The following is a 12,491-nucleotide window of genomic DNA, read 5'->3' as shown; positions in this document are numbered from 1 at the left end:
CGCGCCCACCAGACCAGCTCGGTTTTTTAAATCTACCGCGCGAAAGGGCAACTTTAAGCTCGAATATAAAAAAACTAAACCACGGATTTCGATGAAACTTTTTGAAAAGGCCAACAATCCCTCTGACTGTTGAAAAACATCTTAATTAGGAGCGCGAATGTGTCCCTTCATCCCCTAACACGCTCCCGCGCGCCCATCAGACCAGTTCGGTTTTTTAAATTTACCGCGCGAAAGGGCAACTTTAAGCTCGAATATAAAAAAAAACTAAACCACGGATTTCGATGGAACTTTTTGAAAACACGGATAATGTCGCCTATTATCGAAAAACATCTTCGCTGAGAGCGCGAATGAGTCCCTTCATCCCCTAACTCGCTCCCGCGCGCCCACCAGACCAGCTCGGTTTTTTAAATCTACCGCGCGAAAGGGCAACTTTAAGCTCGAATATAAAAAAACTAAACCACGGATTTCGATGAAACTTTTTGAAAAGGCCAACAATCCCTCTGACTGTTGAAAAACATCTTAATTAGGAGCGCGAATGTGTCCCTTCATCCCCTAACACGCTCCCGCGCGCCCATCAGACCAGTTCGGTTTTTTAAATTTACCGCGCGAAAGGGCAACTTTAAGCTCGAATATAAAAAAAAACTAAACCACGGATTTCGATGGAACTTTTTGAAAACACGGATAATGTCGCCTATTATCGAAAAACATCTTCGCTGAGAGCGCGAATGAGTCCCTTCATCCCCTAACTCGCTCCCGCGCGCCCACCACACCAGCTTGGATTCTTGGATTTACTGCGATATATACGCAACTTTAAAGGCAAATAATAAAAAAAGAAAACCACGGAATTTGATGAAACTTTTTGAAAACACGGATGATGCCTCCAAGTATCGAAAAACATCTTCGCTAGGAGCGCGAATGTGTCCCTTCATCCCCTAACACGCTCCCGCGCGCCCACCACACCAGCTTGGATTCTTGGATTTACTGCGATATATACGCAACTTTAAAGGCAAATAATAAAAAAAGAAAACCACGGAATTTGATGAAACTTTTTGAAAACACGGATAACGCCTCCAAGTATCGAAAAACATCTTCGCTAGGAGCGCGAATGTGTCCCTTCATCCCCTAACACGCTCCCGCACGCCCATCAGACCAGCTCGGTTTTTTAAATTTACCGCGCGAAAGAGCAACTTAATTAAGCACGAATATAAAAGAAACTAAACCACGGATTTCGATGAAACTGTTTGAAAACACGGATAATGTCGCCTATTATCGAAAAACATCTTCGCTGAGAGCGCGAATGTGTCCCTTCATCCCCTAACTCGCTCCCGCGCGCCCACCAGACCAGCTCGGTTTTTTAAATCTATCGCGCGAAAGGGCAACTTTAAGCTCGAATATAAAAAAAACTAAACCACGGATTTCGATGAAACTTTTTGAAAAGGCCAACAATCCCTCTGACTGTTGAAAAACATCTTAATTAGGAGCGCGAATGTGTCCCTTCATCCCCTAACACGCTCCCGCGCCCACCAGACCAGCTCGGTTTTTTAAATCTACCGCGCGAAAGGGCAACTTTAGGGTCCAATATAAAAGAAAAAAATCCACGGATTTCGCTGATACTTTTGAAAAACACAGATAATAACTCGAAATTGGAAGAAAAAAATTCGCTGAGACCCCCCCACCACCCCTTCGACCCCTAAGATGCTACCGCGCCCGTATCAGACGGGCTCGGATTTTTTAATTTACCGCGCGTAAGTGCAACTTTAAGGTCCAATATAAAAGAAAAAAAACCACGGATTTCGATGATACTTTTGGAAAACACAGATAATAACTCGAAATTTGAAGAAAAAAATTCGCTGAGATCCCCCACCACCCCTTCGACCCGTAAGATGCTACCGCTTGCGCATCAGATCGGCTCCGAATATTTAACTTTACCTCGCGCCAAGCGCAACTATAAGGTCCAATATAAAAGAAAAAAAAAACCACGGATTTCGATGATACTTTTGGAAAACACAGATAATAACTCGAAATTTGAAGAAAAAAATTCGCTGAGATCCCCCCACCACCCCTTCAGCCCCTAAGTTGCTACCGCGCGCATCATATCGGCTCCGAATACTTTAATCTCACTTCGCGCCAAGCGTAACTTTAAGGTCCAATATAAAAGGCGGCGGCGTTGCTCGCGATTTGCTGCCGTCAATCCTCGATTGCTATATTGCCGTGCTGAGGAAAAACCTCGTATGAGTCTTCAGACGTTGCCAAATTTTTTCCCGTAAAAAACGAATTTACTGGAAAAATTCTGCATAATTTGCCTCCAACTTTTCAGACCATTTTATTCACAACACTAGCGACCCGTACGTGCTTCGCACGTATGAAACATACAATCAGAGAAAACAGAATTCATCTCACAATAATCAATAATCAGTAGGACATGAATCGTTGCGATGTATTATACGACATTATAATGCGGCATTACTATTATAATGCATTATAATGGATTATAGGCATTATAAATCATTATTACCACGTGGGAATGAAATGTTGCAGAATGAATTGAAAAGCATGTTTGCAAAATGTATTACAAAAATAGTATAACATGTAGGTACATAACATAAAGGTAGTACAAATTAAATGATTAGAGCGTGTAAATTTTATTACATTATAGGTATATTATAATCATTTTTGTCATTCTTGGACATTTTGATAGTTTGAAATTTGATAGTTGAAAATGTTGGCACTTTATTTAGTTGAGGTGATTCGTAGAAATAGTTACTCCAAAAAATCATGTTAAAGCAGAGAAGTACGGCAATGACGTAAGGACGTTTTCATTGCCATACTGCAAGGAAAAATTTCCGTCCGCAATCCGAGCAATTCCAAAAGGAAAAAAACATACATATAAAAAAAGAATGATCACATATCGACGGTGAAACTACCAAACCACGTATCTCGTTTGCGGTGTTTAAAAATCTCCGCTCACATTTTATTTTTTTGAAGTAAACCAAATCAATATCATTCCTTGAAATTTTCACAGAATTTTCTCCGCACGAAGAGGAAAAATCACGGAAATTTTCAAGACTGGACGTTAAGTAGCTTTTCATTTAAAAAATAAAGTATGACAGGAAGTCTGCGACGTCGCTAACCGAGATACGTGGTTTGGTAGTTTCACCGTCGATATAGGAACATTCACATACAAATCCATCCCTACCGAATATGTGAATGGCTTCGACATCATCTTGAGATACTATTCGGAAATCTTCAAATTTAGACGAATCAGCTTCATACAAAACAAATATCAAAAAACGAATTTAGAAAATCGGTGCCCTCCGGCCTGAAATCACTTTATAGACCATTGAAAAGCCCTATCGACGGTGAAACTACCAAACCACGTATCTCGTTTGCGGTGTTTAAAAATCTACGCTCGCATTTTATTTTTTTGAAGTAGACCAAATCAATATCATTCCTTGAAATTTTCACAGAATTTTCTCCGCACAAAGAGGAAAAATCACAGAAATTTTCAAGACTGGACGTTCAGTAGTTTATCATTTAAAAAATAAAGTATGACAGGAAGTCTGCGACGTCGCAAACCGAGATACGTGGTTTGGTAGTTTCACCGTCGCTATGCAAAATGTCAACTTTAAAATCGAATTTATAGGGGTCCCGCCCGCATTGGCCCTAAACATTAACGTGAATATTCCATGAGAATTTGCCAGAAATTGTTCAACAATGATTTTCTTGGCGGGGTGTGACAATATTATTTATTTTCTTTTTTAAAATAAGGGCGTTAAAGTTGGTTTGAGTTAAAAAGATTCCTGCTTGGCACGAAAGGCTAGGGTTGACAGAAAATTCTTCGGCGCGTGGGAAGTGCGGCGAGTCTGCAGAAAGGAAACCTCGATGCTCCCGACTGAGCACCAAACAGTTGGCGATGGAAATTCGCAGGATGGAAATTTCATATGAATAACGTAAAAATAAAATGACAAAAAAAACATATGTGAGCAGTTGCGGAATTTCCCGTTTCCACACGAATGTACACGAACAGAACTCTCCGACCGCTGAGAAAGATCCGGCAACACCGCAACACTCGAACAATAGACCAATTTAGTGTGACGTCACATCTCGATTTAATTTCGATATCTCGAAAGTCGAAACGTGCCCCAACAAACGAACATAAGGAATCTGCGGGATTTAGGCAGGGGGGGTAGGAGGATTCGCTTTATGACTGTCACTGATATTACGAGCTTATTATACAATCAATTCTTGTGATTGTGATCTCGAACGTTTTTGTAAATGGCTAGCTTTCATAATTTTAAAGTCCCATGGAGCAATTTTTTAGTTTCAGGCAGTTTTAGCATTATTTCGTCAATTGTTCATTTTGGAGGTTATGTTTGTTTGTTGGGGCACATTTCGACTTTCGAGATATCGAACCAACAATATCGCTCCGTGACGTCACCACTAAATTGGTCTATCGGGACGGTAGCCGTAGAAACGCTCGTTCCGTATACAACAAAAGGGCGACCGAGCTCCGGTCGTCGTTGCAGAGTAGACGATCAGAGTAGCCGCGACGCCTACGCGGAGGGACTTGCGGCGCCCCCCCCCCCCCCCCCCCCCGGCCAATGCCGGCCGAAGGCCAGCTCCGCCGAACGCGCAACGAATGAAGGGACCGCACGGCAAAAACGCGGCCCCGATCGACCGACGAGGAGGGCGCAGAAACGAATTTCCCAGAAACGTTCGAAGGGCACCAGCGCCTCCTTGGATCGCCGGATCACGATACCCGACCTTATCGGACGTCGGCACCGTAGGACCCGTCCGCCGACGGAACCACGAGCCCGCGGGACGAACGGGGAGGCACGAAGTGACCGTTACAAGGAATCGACCGACGAAACGGTCCGAGGGGCACCACGCCCACCCCGGGAGTTCGGGGTCGAAAATTCAGCGGGGACGGGACGCCGGCCGGCCGGGGGCCCCCGCTGACCGAAACCCCAGGCCGCGGGCCAAACGTGACGGGAGCGGTGGCGGTTTTTCCGAAAACGGTCGCGGGGCCCCAGCGCCCCTCCCGCGTCGCCGGATCCGAAATCCGACCTTATCGGACGTCGGCACAGTAGGACCCGTCCGCAGACGGAACCCCGAGCCCGGGGGACGAACGGGGAGGTACGAAGTGACCGTTACAAGGAATCGGCCGACGGAACGGTCCGAGGGGCACCGCGCCCCCCCCCCCCCCCGATTCGCAAAGAAACGAAACGGCCGGAGGGACAAGGAGCCGATAGCCGGGACGCGACCGCACGTAGAAGCGCGACCGGAAAGACGCGCGCCAGGCCGAGGGACGGGCGAAAAACGGATCCACCCCCGGGGCCCGTAGAACGGGAAAACCCGCGGGGAGAACGGAGACCCGGCCGCGGGGGGTCCGCCGAACGAACATCAAGGGCGCGGGACGCGCTGGGACGGCGTGGCGGGGACCGATGTTCTGGGGGTCGCGGGGTAAATCGTATAACTTTATATAAGAGATAATCTAAAAAATGTGAACATTTCAACAAATAACAAGATGTAACTTTCTGCAAAAATTAACATTTTATCGCAGTAAAATCAGAGGCGGATATAGCAATTTGGCAACCTTGTTTTTCTCCTTTTAAGCCTATGGAAATGTATCGATTTTTGGAGGGGCCAGGTCAGGTGCTCCGGCATAGGTTTAATAGGAGGAAACCCGGTGTTGCAAAATCGCTAGATCCGCCAATGAGTAAAATATGACAACTCTCGAATGCTCATTCCGCCTTATTCCTTGGTAACGTAGTATGGACGACTGTATCGCGGTAGCACTGAAATTCCGTATTTTAAAAATCAAGAACAATATAATCGTTACATTACGCAGGTAACGATTTGTACCTACCTAATTACTCAGGGTGTCTGCGTGCACTCTGCGGCCTTTGCGGAACTACTCTTAAAGCTAATTCCTTAATGACCCCACCCCCCTTCCCCCGAAAAAAATTACTTAACTGGGGGGGGGGGGGTATTTCTATCATCAAAATAAAAAATTATAAAAGTATGTAGTAAAAACTTGTGGAACATTGGCACATCCTTGTTGAGTACCAATAAAATCACACTAAAAACACAATAAAAACGGTAGGAGGCCTTTCCGCCCGAGAAATTTGATTTAAATCTGCAAAGGATAATGCTAAATTGTCTCTAAACCTCGAAACATCAGTCTCAGACTAGTACTCGTTATTTTTCCTTTGCACCTCTTCGATGAGTCAGTAGCTCGGGCCCCATGGCAACGCCGAAATCCTCGCAGTCCGACTCAGCTGTTCTTCCGCCGGGCCATCCTCCACCGAGAAAATTTTACTTAGCCGTTACGAAAACGCATCATTCTCATTCGACTCGCTCTATTCGACTCGTGAGTTTAATACAGTGCTGCTGTGCTAATTGTGAGAGCTGCGACTTAATTTTACGTTAGTTCTTACGAAAACACATTATGTTGAAATTTAAAATAGCTTGTTTAATGCTCATATGGACAGCGTTTTGGGTAGATTTCGAAGAAATATCTATCTATTGCAGACGGGACGACCTCGTAATTTTCGGGAATTTTCGCTCAAAGAGCATCGATCACGCCCTGAGTTGACAAATGGACTGCGTTAAACAGAGAGGAACCAAGCCACATCAGCTATTGCCAAATTAAATTGGGCAATTTTATTTTTTACGTGAAAACGGTTCTGCGAATTTCCGTGCAAATTGCAGTGAGAATTCTCCATAGTTTGAAGCAAATACCTTGAAAATCTCAAAGGAATTCGCACAAACATTCTCTCGTAAAAAATTATATTGCCCAGTTAAATTTGGCAATACCTGATGTGGCTTGGTACCTTTCTGTTAAACTCGGTCCAAATGTAGGTCATAAAAAAAGTACGATATATATTTATAATAATATATTTATAATAACTGGGATATAATGAACCCTGAGAAAGTTTCAGGGAGATCTGACGAGGCATTTTTTTTTATTCGCGATCATTGCATAGGTCCCGTGAAACGGCTCAATAATCGTTCTGATGGCGGCAAGAACGGGATTTCAGGGCCGAAGGAATCGATTCTTCTCTAAGCAAAATATGTTTTTCGTCCCCAAGGATTGGTTTGGAGCCCCTGAAAAAGTTCCAGGGAAATGTGACGAGCCATTTTTTTTTTTATTCGCGATGCATATAGGTCCCATGAAACATTTTTGTAACGATGCCACGAATAAACGGCCGAAAAATCGTTCTGATGGCGGCAAGAACGGGATTTCAGGGTCGAAGGAACCGATTCCTCTCTTTGTGACTGCAATTTTCTTATTCGAGGGAACGGTCTTAAGTCCTTGAAAAAGTTTCAGGGAGATCTGACGAGGCATCTTTTTTTTATCCGCGATCATTGCATAGGTCCCGTGAAACGGCTCAATAATCGTTCTGATGGCGGCAAGAACGGGATTTCAGGGCCGAAAGGAATCGATTCTTCTCTTAGCGAAAGATGTTTATCTTTTCCAAGGATCGGTATGGAGCCCCTGAAAAAGTTTCAGGGAAGTCTGAAGAGCAATTTTTTTTATTCGCGATTTTTGTAACGATGCCACGAATAAACGGCCGAAAAATCGTTCTGATGGTACCAAAATCGGGATTTCAGGGTCGAAGGAACCGATTCTCCTCTTTGTGACTGCAATTTTCTTATTCGAGGGAACGGTCTTAAGTCCCTGAAAAAGTTTCAGGGAGATCTGACGAGGCATTTTTTTTTTTATTCGCGATCATTGCATAGGTCCCATGAAACGGCTCAATGAGACCGTTTGGTATTTTTCATCATTCTGGTTTTGCATCTTCTATCAATTCATGTCATTCTGAGTGGTTGCCAAAAAATCAGTTAATGCTCTTTGAAGATCGGCACAAATCTGCCAGCTTGGTTCTTGTCCTTCTCCACCTTCAATGATATAAATAAACTGAAAACAGCAAATGTGACTCTTAAGTGAGGATTTGTCAGGCGGTACATTTTCTATCACATGCTATAAATGCATGCAGGTAAGCAAGTACTCAAAATGTTGAACAACTTGCAAGCCAGTGCATGCCACTTGTATAATGGTGAAGTTTTTCAGAATCTTGTACACCGCCAGCGCATTCTCTGCCTCGACTACATAGGATCTTATTCCTCCTTTTACAAGCTGTTGGTTCTGATTAAGGGGCGCATCCTCACTTTTCACTTACCTATTTGATCAGGGGGCGTGTCCTCCCTTGCCTATCTCAGCACTCTTGGTTTGGACATACTAATTCTTAGGCAATCTGTCCTGTTGTAGCAACTTAGGGGCTGAAGGGGTGGGGGGGGGGGGGGGGGGTCTCAGCGAATTTTTTTCTTCAAATTTCGAGTTAGTATCTGTGTTTTCCAAAAGTATCATCGAAATCCGTGGTTTTTTTTCTTTTATATTGGACCTTAAAGTTGCACTTACGCGCGGTAAATTAAAAAATCCGAGCCCGTCTGATACGGGCGCGGTAGCATCTTAGGGGTCGAAGGGGTGGTGGGGGGGTCTCAGCGAATTTTTTTCTTCTAATTTCGAGTTATTATCTGTGTTTTCCAAAAGTATCAGCGAAATCCGTGGTTTTTTTTCTTTTATATTGGACCCTAAAGTTGCCCTTTCGCGCGGTAGATTTAAAAAACCGAGCTGGTCTGGTGGGCGCGCGGGAGCGTGTTAGGGGACGAAGGGACACTTTCGCGCTCCTAGCGAAGATGTTTTTCGATACTTGGAGACATTATCCGTGTTTTCAAAATGTTTCATTGAAATCCGTTGTTTTCTTTTTTTATTATTTGCCTTTAAAGTTGCGTATATATCGCAGTAAATCCAAGAATCCAAGCTGGTCTGGTGGGCGCGCGGGAGCGAGTTAGGGGATGAAGGGACTCATTCGCGCTCTCATCGAAGATGTTTTTCGATAATTGGAGACATTATCCGTGTTTTCAAAAAGTTTCATTGAAATCCGTGGTTTAGTTTTTTTTATATTCGAGCTTAAAGTTGCCCTTTCGCGCGGTAAATTTAAAAAACCGAGCTGGTCTGATGGGCGCGCAGGAGCGTGTTAGGGGATGAAGGGACACATTCGCGCTCCTAGCGAAGATGTTTTTCGATAATAGGCGACATTATCCGTGTTTTCAAAAAGTTTCATCGAAATCCGTGGTTTAGTTTTTTTATATTCGAGCTTAAAGTTGCCCTTTCGCGCGGTAAATTTAAAAAACCGAGCTGGTCTGATGGGCGCGCGGGAGCGTGTTAGGGGATGAAGGGACACATTCGCGCTCCTAGCGAAGATGTTTTTCGATAATAGGCGACATTATCCGTGTTTTCAAAAAGTTTCATCGAAATCCGTGGTTTAGTTTTTTTATATTCGAGCTTAAAGTTGCCCTTTCGCGCGGTAAATTTAAAAAACCGAGCTGGTCTGATGGGCGCGCGGGAGCGTGTTAGGGGATGAAGGGACACATTCGCGCTCCTAGCGAAGATGTTTTTCGATAATAGGCGACATTATCCGTGTTTTCAAAAAGTTTCATCGAAATCCGTGGTTTAGTTTTTTTATATTCGAGCTTAAAGTTGCCCTTTCGCGCCGTAAATTTAAGAAACCGAGCTGGTCTGATGGACGCGCGGGAGCGTGTTAGGGGATGAAGGGACACATTCGCGCTCCTAATTAAGAAGTTTTTCAACAGTCAGAGGGATTGTTGGCCTTTTCAAAAAGTTTCATCGAAATCCGTGGTTTAGTTTTTTTTATATTCGAGCTTAAAGTTGCCCTTTCGCGCGGTAAATTTAAAAAACCGAGCTGGTCTGATGGGCGCGCGGGAGCGTGTTAGGGGATGAAGGGACACATTCGCGCTCCTAGCGAAGATGTTTTTCGATAATAGGCGACATTATCCGTGTTTTCAAAAAGTTTCATCGAAATCCGTGGTTTAGTTTTTTTATATTCGAGCTTAAAGTTGCCCTTTCGCGCGGTAAATTTAAAAAACCGAGCTGGTCTGATGGACGCGCGGGAGCGTGTTAGGGGATGAAGGGACACATTCGCGCTCCTAATTAAGAAGTTTTTCAACAGTCAGAGGGATTGTTGGCCTTTTCAAAAAGTTTCATCGAAATCCGTGGTTTAGTTTTTTTTATATTCGAGCTTAAAGTTGCCCTTTCGCGTGGTAAATTTAAAAAACCGAGCTGGTCTGATGGGCGCGCGGGAGCGTGTTAGGGGATGAAGGGACACATTCGCGCTCCTAGCGAAGATGTTTTTCGATAATAGGCGACATTATCCGTGTTTTCAAAAAGTTTCATCGAAATCCGTGGTTTAGTTTTTTTATATTCGAGCTTAAAGTTGCCCTTTCGCGCGGTAAATTTAAAAAACCGAGCTGGTCTGATGGGCGCGCGGGAGCGTGTTAGGGGATGAAGGGACACATTCGCGCTCCTAGCGAAGATGTTTTTCGATAAAAGGCGACATTATCCGTGTTTTCAAAAAGTTTCATCGAAATCCGTGGTTTAGTTTTTTTATATTCGAGCTTAAAGTTGCCCTTTCGCGCGGTAAATTTAAAAAACCGAGCTGGTCTGATGGACGCGCGGGAGCGTGTTAGGGGATGAAGGGACACATTCGCGCTCCAAGCGAAGATGTTTTTCGATAATAGGCGACATTATCCGTGTATTCAAAAAGTTTCATCGAAATCCGTGGTTTAGTTTTTTTTATATTCGAGCTTAAAGTTGCCCTTTCGCGCGATAGATTTAAAAAACCGAGCTGGTCTGGTGGGCGCGCGGGAGCGAGTTAGGGGATGAAGGGACTCATTCGCGCTCTCAGCGAAGATGTTTTTCGATAATAGGCGACATTATCCGTGTTTTCAAAAAGTTTCATCGAAATCCGTGGTTTAGTTTTTTTTATATTCGAGCTTAAAGTTGCCCTTTCGCGCGGTAAATTTAAAAAACCGAGCTGGTCTGATGGGCGCGCGGGAGCGTGTTAGGGGATGAAGGGACACATTCGCGCTCCTAGCGAAGATGTTTTTCGATAATAGGCGACATTATCCGTGTTTTCAAAAAGTTTCATCGAAATCCGTGGTTTAGTTTTTTTATATTCGAGCTTAAAGTTGCCCTTTCGCGCGGTAAATTTAAAAAACCGAGCTGGTCTGATGGACGCGCGGGAGCGTGTTAGGGGATGAAGGGACACATTCGCGCTCCTAATTAAAAAGTTTTTCAACAGTCAGAGGGATTGTTGGCCTTTTCAAAAAGTTTCATCGAAATCCGTGGTTTAGTTTTTTTTATATTCGAGCTTAAAGTTGCCCTTTCGCGCGGTAAATTTAAAAAACCGAGCTGGTCTGATGGGCGCGCGGGAGCGTGTTAGGGGATGAAGGGACACATTCGCGCTCCTAGCGAAGATGTTTTTCGATAATTGGAGACATTATCCGTGTTTTCAAAAAGTTTCATTGAAATCCGTGGTTTAGTTTTTTTTATATTCGAGCTTAAAGTTGCCCTTTCGCGCGGTAAATTTAAAAAACCGAGCTGGTCTGATGGGCGCGCGGGAGCGTGTTAGGGGATGAAGGGACACATTCGCGCTCCTAGCGAAGATGTTTTTCGATAATAGGCGACATTATCCGTGTTTTCAAAAAGTTTCATCGAAATCCGTGGTTTAGTTTTTTTATATTCGAGCTTAAAGTTGCCCTTTCGCGCCGTAAATTTAAGAAACCGAGCTGGTCTGATGGACGCGCGGGAGCGTGTTAGGGGATGAAGGGACACATTCGCGCTCCTAATTAAGAAGTTTTTCAACAGTCAGAGGGATTGTTGGCCTTTTCAAAAAGTTTCATCGAAATCCGTGGTTTAGTTTTTTTTATATTCGAGCTTAAAGTTGCCCTTTCGCGCGGTAAATTTAAAAAACCGAGCTGGTCTGATGGGCGCGCGGGAGCGAGTTAGGGGATGAAGGGACTCATTCGCGCTCTCATCGAAGATGTTTTTCGATCATTGGAGACATTATCCGTGTTTTCAAAAAGTTTCATTGAAATCCGTGGTTTAGTTTTTTTTATATTCGAGCTTAAAGTTGCCCTTTCGCGCGGTAAATTTAAAAAACCGAGCTGGTCTGATGGGCGCGCGGGAGCGTGTTAGGGGATGAAGGGACACATTCGCGCTCCAAGCGAAGATGTTTTTCGATAATAGGCGACATTATCCGTGTATTCAAAAAGTTTCATTGAAATCCGTGGTTTAGTTTTTTTTATATTCGAGCTTAAAGTTGCCCTTTCGCGCGATAGATTTAAAAAACCGAGCTGGTCTGGTGGGCGCGCGGGAGCGAGTTAGGGGATGAAGGGACTCATTCGCGCTCTCAGCGAAGATGTTTTTCGATAATAGGCGACATTATCCGTGTTTTCAAAAAGTTTCATCGAAATCCGTGGTTTAGTTTTTTTTATATTCGAGCTTAAAGTTGCCCTTTCGCGCGGTAAATTTAAAAAACCGAGCTGGTCTGATGGGCGCGCGGGAGCGTGTTAGGGGATGAAGGGACACATTCGCGCTCCTAGCGAAGATGTTTTTCAACAGT

The sequence above is a fragment of the Bemisia tabaci genome, chromosome 5, assembly GCF_918797505.1.
Source record: "Bemisia tabaci chromosome 5, PGI_BMITA_v3".
In the NCBI taxonomy this organism is placed as follows: Eukaryota; Metazoa; Arthropoda; class Insecta; order Hemiptera; family Aleyrodidae; genus Bemisia; species Bemisia tabaci.
The sequence above is the reverse complement of the archived record's forward strand: the minus strand, read 5'-3'. Positions refer to the sequence as shown.